At 31.9% G+C, this 7285-nt stretch overlaps 1 long non-coding RNA gene across 1 annotated transcript; it reads left to right on the top strand.

The window, feature by feature from the left end:
- The first annotated feature begins 3524 nt into the window (after window positions 1-3524).
- Window positions 3525-4764, top strand: LOC143080547 (uncharacterized). Its single transcript, XR_012979736.1, has 2 exons — window positions 3525-3701; window positions 4402-4764. It is a non-coding gene; the product is annotated as an uncharacterized LOC143080547 (long non-coding RNA).
- Window positions 4765-7285: the final 2521 nt, after the last annotated feature.

Raw genomic sequence — 7285 nt, forward strand, 5'->3', positions numbered from 1 at the left:
ATACGGAACAATAATATCCCTTAATACAAAAAAAATCCCTTTCCTTTTATTTACTATTCAAAAACAGTGGTTGGTTTAGGACCCATAATGGAGCTACGTATATGATAACCAGTCCAAACGTTGTCTATAAGGGAGCAACCATTTAACTTTAAAACTGGGGTGTTGTTGTTTTGTCGAAGCGCTAACAATTTTATTAAGTTTTACATCGCTATTAATCAACTTGTCTGGTTCAAAATTTAACACTATAAGGCATTGAGAAAATTTGGATTCAGAATTTTTCTTTTGTCCTCTGCTGGCACAGCGGAATATTATTTTTTCATCAAATTGGAGATCAGAATATCTTAATGTACCATTATCGAAGCCCCTCGTGGTAGTATCAGAGTAAAAAAAAAGTGATTATCTATATATTGGATTCCCAAAAAGATTACCATTTATCGCTGATATAAACTTTTGAACAGAATTTTCAATTTTCAAAATGCCGACACCTACAAATGAATAGATGGGCGCTTAATGTAGTAAAGCGGCAACTATTACATAAATATGAATGCTAGATGGGCACAACGTAGTACAGCGGCAACTATTACAAAAATATGAATGCTCGTGAAAATAATGTTTATGATATACGTTTATATATGATATGAAAGGTTTCAACTTTTACAAAACCAGAGCTATAAGTACCAAAAAAATATTAACTAAAATCATTGATACAACTCAATATAATTATGATCGTCATACAACCGATAAAAATGAAAACAGAACGTTAAAAGTTACGACCGAAGCGCTTTTCTTGATCGACCTTCTTAGGGAACGCTCAAAGCTGAATATTTAGGGCCAACAACTTACAAAGAACAGATTAAAACGTTAAAGATGATCGTTCATAATGTACATGAAATGATATTCTTTAGCCAACATGATTGCAGAAAGTAAGAAGTCGTAGAGCAAAACAGAAAAATTTGAAATCAAAAGAGATAATACACCGTGTATTGAGCCTTTTTATTGCTTAGAGATCAGTAGAAAATATATATACATGCTCAACCTAACCATACTATTTGACCTACTGCGAGTTGTTCAGTTTTTACTGTTACTCCTGTTTCTCCTAAAATATAGGTGCTAGAAAAATCAGCAAGTAAAATGGCCAATATCAGAGCCGTACGTCTGGTTTTGAAATGAATTCTCTTCTTTTGAGAAATATTTATTTTGTCATCCAATTTTTCACCGCTTACAACTGTCTGTCTGTGGTTTTATTTCATACATAAACTTTTAAGTATCAGTATGTTTTCAATTCATATTGTTTCGTTTCGTTCCGCTTTTATTTCGTTTCGCTTTTTACAGGTACCCCTCTTTTTGCCCCTTTTCTATTTTTGATATTTTAATCAAAAATTTAAAAAATCGAACTTTCAAAAAGTGAAATAATCAAAATTGCACGTAAGGTTTAGTATTTTAAAAGTTTGATCAAATTCCTAAACTATATTAAATTTAAAAACGATATTAGAAATTTTAATATTTTAATAATTTGGTTAAAATTTCAAAATTTCAAAACTTTTACACAATTTGAAATTTTGATATTTTAAAACTTTGATCAAAATTCCAAAAATCTAAAATTTCAAAACTTTTTAAAACTTTGAATTGATAAGTGTTACACGGACCAACCATCTATAATTGATTTAATTAATAACTGAACTTAACTTGCCGAATTATTCGTACAATATGGTAGCTCATCATGGGATCGGAACTGACGAAGTGCAGACGCGCATGGATAAATGTTAATTAAAACCAAAGTATTTAACGGAAATGCATTGAACTCTAAAGTTTTCTATCATATATTTGTCTTGACTGACAAATAAAAATTGTTGTTGTTGTTGAATATTCATATATTGTCTTATCAATTGTCTTGTTTTTTTTTAAATATTGAACATAAATGTCTTCTATGTATATATCTATGTTCATGGTTTATAGAATATACAGAGATATTATACAAATTGAGGTTTGCTTATTGAAGGCCGTACGTGTTACTAATTATTAATTTTTTTCAGAGGCGATTTTAGAGGTTTTTTTCGGGGGACTCGGCCCCCCTTTTGGTGGACAAATGTGATTGTTTTTATATAGGGAATCACTGAAGTATAACTGGAGCGGGTCCCCTCTTAGGCAGTCAGTGCCTCCCCCCCCCCCCCCCCCCCACCTCCTTTACGAAAATGTTTGGATCCGCCACAGTGTTTTGTATAATTAATATTCCACACAGAGTTGTAGGTTGTTTTAAATAACAATTAGGTCATGAATATTCGTTTCTTACAGATTATTCCAAGAAATTCTCTTACATGACTTCCCTGGAAATTCTGTTACGTAATATGTATTCTAAGAATTATTTTAACATTTCATAATTCGAGAAACTTGATAACACTACATTAAATTCTTCATTGAATCTCTGTGATATTATTATTATAATAGTATTATTAACTCCTCTTACATAAGGAATTATAGTCTAGGAATTTCTAATAGATAATATTATCCTCCAAATCAAAATATTTATGATAAATTAAATGTAAACCAGTGGATATGACATTTTTATGATTTTCTGTGTTTTAACCTCACTTGAAGCACCGCTTTTGGGCTATTTCGTGGCGGCCAGTTTTTATTGGTGGGGTGACAATCCCAGTCAATTAAGATTGGAGTCGAGTGCACCCGCACGATCGGGTGCACGATCGTAGTTCGAAGTCAAAACCTCAGTGCACGTGTTGACTGTCTAGTGATTGCAGTAGTAACTACTAATAACACTCGGCAATCGAGAAGACATTTGAAAGGTCAATACATATTATAATTTAATTTTAATTACACAGACAAATTTACGACAAAATAAAACTGTCTGTCAAAATGGTTCAATTAGTTATCAAAAGTACCAGGATTATAATTTTATACGCCAGACGCGCGTTTCGTCTTCATAAGACTCATCAGTGACGCTCAGATCAAAATAGTTAAAAAGCCAAATAAATACAAAGTTCAACATTATGATCAGTATGTGAGAATATCCAGTTTTAAAAGTTCATAGTTATTACAAAACAACAAAAGGCAGATTGCTTATCGACATTTCAATGACATAAAAAATGTCAACAAATATGATTTTTTCACAAATTCAACTAGAAAAACTACTTTTATACGAATAAGGGCATTCTACTTGAATTAATCAAATGGTTCTCACAGTTATTTTGTATAAAAATTATCTGAAATTTGATAAATAAAGAACTATTTACACAAAAAATTATTTTTCGGATCGTGAAAGACCACGTACCGCATTTTTGAAGATCGTGAAAAGGATAAATATCTGATGCTACGAAGACGTTCAAATTATTCTTCAATTATATCATAATTAATATTTGTTATTGGTATTGAGAAAAGCTATATAGGTCAACATCCTCAATAGGTTTAAGCTTTTCAAAGTATTAATATTTTCAGAAAATGAAATGTAAAATAGTGGATGATTGTAGGATGAAGCTTTTTATTGTCATGTGAAGTACTCACTTATCACGAGTTATCAGTGCGTGAACCGGTGACAAAATATTATCGCCCCTGTAAACAGTGGGCTCTTCTGACTAGAGGTAATCGGTAAAGAACAGCGGAAAATGGTGTACATTGTTTACGAGCTTGAAATGAGCTAACACAGACGAACTGAGACGTGTCAACGTAATGTGAATATGATAATGCACCAGGTAAATTATTAATTGTTAAGTTTATCACATCATCGTATCTTCATATGATAGGTAAATAAGTGAATTTTCGATTTTAAGTGTCGTCAGGGTTCAAACCTGGAATCATGCCAACCTTTCATTATTTTTTTTTTAATACTAACCTATAGTCGGAACATCTTGATTTTCTCCCAATTTGTAAAGTTAATTATGCTGCTTGACATATATTTTTTTTGGGAAAAAAAATTGATATGCAGTCAAATGTGGCAGTTTTTAATATTTGTTGCTATGTGAAATAAAGGGAAGTAAATTAAAGTAAAAGAAGGCGCGCTTTTTCAAATAGTAAACAATTTAATTCAGATGCATAGTATTTTGTCAAATGATAAAGAATATCGTAGAAACTTGCTAGAAATTCATCTAATTTATAAAAGATATACAACATGACATACTGAAATCTGAAAAGGGGTAAAACCACCATACCTTGAACAAATTCAGTTAAAAAAAGGGGGGGTGGTAAAATGCTACGAAATTTAGATTTTATTTATTTTTTGTCGACAGCCAAAAGATGATTTGACATGTAACTAACTACTTTTTCAATTTCATTGTAAAGTAAAATTGGCTTTTTTTGGGGTCTCTGTTTATTGTGGTCTGATGTTTTCAGGTTCTCTTTGGATTGCCAAATAATATTATAATCATCTAATTGAATGTTCAAATTATTTTGCAGCGATGGTGTGTATGGAAGGAAGACTGTCATAAAACCCAACAGTTCCGGATGGCCCTTTAAATAATTGCTTAACATCAATAGCGATGTAAGATTCAAGTGTTTGATTTAGCACAAGTTTAGCCAGGTTTTCCTTGTAATTGTGGCAGAAAAACCACTAGACAGTGTCATGCATTGAAAGGATATCAAACGGATATTTTATGGAATGATTCTCGTACATATAAAATCATATGCATAGGAATGTGGAGCTAGTGTCTTTCATGCAGCAATTTTTAATTTCCAATATAAACTCTGAAAAGACAAGAGCATAGAAATGTATACCAATGAGAAACATTCTTTGTGAATAAAATCATTCCAAAACTTAAATGTGTCATTAGTGTTGCATTATTTATCAGTAGAGATAATCAGATTCCAGTAAGATTGTCCAACTGATGTTTTTTTTTTTGTAATCGTTTTTTGTAAATCTTAGTTGTTTTGACAATCCGGGCTGTGCATGTTGCCCGGCTGACCCTTTCAGTGTGAGACAATATTTTGTTATGATAAACAAAATCACTGATTCAAGACTGGAGCGGACCCCTTTTAGGCAGTTAGTGCGAATCCTTTAGGTTTAAACCATTACATGCAATACGGGGGGAGGGGGAAGATTTTTTTTTACCGAGTCAAACATTTTTCCTAATTATAATACATTGAGATTTAATATATACTTTGCTATATGTAGTGTGTATATTAAAGTATTGCCAACAAAATTCATCAAATTTGGGATCATAATATTGTTTAAGAAAAACCCTTACCCCCTGTACATCATAAAAGTTCATAATCTTCTGTAGCACACGTGCATGGTTAATTCGGATCACATATTTTCTATTCCGATGTTATAAGAATTCGAAGGTTCATATCATTTACAATATCATTCAAAAAATTTCTGGGATTTTTTTTTACTATCAACGTTGAACCTCGAGGTTACATTGTAGTAAAAAAAAATCCAATAAAAACGTTGAATGTAAATGATATGCACCTTTAAATCTTATATTGTAGGACTCATGTTGTTCAAACATAATGTGTTGATCAATTATCTTATGATGATTTTGATAAACTTCACATTAGGTAATCTTTCACGTATATTGATTACATTATATCGAGTTGTCCCAACGATATGCTTGTCGGTGTGCTCGATCATACGAATTTACCGACATTCATATAGACAAAATGACACAACTTTGAAAAATTCTTGTGACGAAACTACATTTCGGAACACGTTAAAAATTGGATACCCAGAAAGCTACATTATTAAGGTTTGATACATTGTATATATTTTTTTCAAAAAAAAAGAAAAATATGCAGTCAAATCTGGCAGTTTTTTACACACCCCTATGTTGAACAATAGGTTGTTCAATTAACAGCATGTTTGGCAATTAAAAAATCATATATTAACACATTTAGCTTTAACATATACTTTATTTATAGTGGTTGTATAAAAGTTATATAATGGTTTTGTGTTTTACGAGATATTCATCCCTATGCATATCGAGTTTTATGCGTAAGTTTCATGTGGACCCTATGGCTAAAATGGCCGTATTTTCACCTCAAAATTTACTCTGAGTACAGGCAAACCTGAGCATCTGGAAAAGTTTTAAGGCATAGCATGCCCTAGATAATTAGAATTCAAATGCATTGTATGATTTAGAAAATTCATAACTTAACTCGATTTTGCTGTACACTTTTTTTCGTCCCTGCAGAAGATGATAAAATTAACAAACAGTTGAGTTTACTTTGATATGGTCCACTCAGGTACACAGTTTGAATAACAAATTATTGTCAGGTATCTATTATCCATCTAATGTCCATGTCAAGCAATACAGCTCACTTCAATTATTACCTGTGGGGAAGTTCTCAAACCTGTTTCTCAACTTAGTTTATTTTGGTACCTTCTGGAGGAATGAAAAAAAGTGCACGGCAAAATCCTGGTAAGTTTTTATTTTTCTAAAACATGAAACATATTTAGAATTTATTTATCTAGGGCATGCTATGCCTGAAATTTTTTACAGATGCGCAGGTTTGTCTGTACTCAGAGTAAATTTTGAGGTGAAAATACGGCCATTTTAGCCATAGGGTCCACATGAACCGTAAATTGTCTCTCCTGTTCTTAGACCTTTTCTATCTCTTTCATAAGAAGAGTGACTTTTCTATTGTTCTTGTGTCACTGGAAATCCCACTGTTATAGGATACCCACATTTTGTATATTGGATCCTATAAACTACATGTCCGTGAGACAGGATTCACCTTACCCCGAATTTGCCTTATTTCATGGATGAAGATTCATTTTTGTGGTCAATTCAGTATCGTGGATTCGTTAAGCTTTAGGATAACTGTCTGTTGTTCATGTTGTTAAGATTGTGAGGTGTACATTTTCGACTTCTGCAATGTTTCAAATAACATCGAACTCATTTTCATGCATCATTCGGCAATGCTCGTCTGTATGTCGTACAATATGCTTAATCTAGCATTATATTTTCTAACCGGTAGCTCATCATGGGATTGGAAGTGACGAAGTGCAGAAACGCACATGTGATGTTCACTAAAACCAAAGTATTTAACGGAAATGCATTGAACTCTAAAGTTTTCTTTCATATATTTGTCTTGATTGACAAATAAAAATTGTTGTTGTTGTTGTTGAATATTCATATAGTGTCTTATCAATATTGTTTTGTTTGTTACATGTAGATGTCTTTTTTTTTTAAATATTGTACATACATGTCTTCTATGTATATATCTATGTTCATGGTTTATAGAATATACAGAGATATTATACACATTGAGGTTTGCTTATTGAAGGCCGTACGTGTTACTTTATTTATTTGTTTCAGAGACCGATTTAGAGGGTTTATCG

This window comes from Mytilus galloprovincialis, chromosome 1, assembly GCF_965363235.1.
Source record: "Mytilus galloprovincialis chromosome 1, xbMytGall1.hap1.1, whole genome shotgun sequence".
In the NCBI taxonomy this organism is placed as follows: domain Eukaryota; kingdom Metazoa; phylum Mollusca; class Bivalvia; order Mytilida; family Mytilidae; genus Mytilus; species Mytilus galloprovincialis.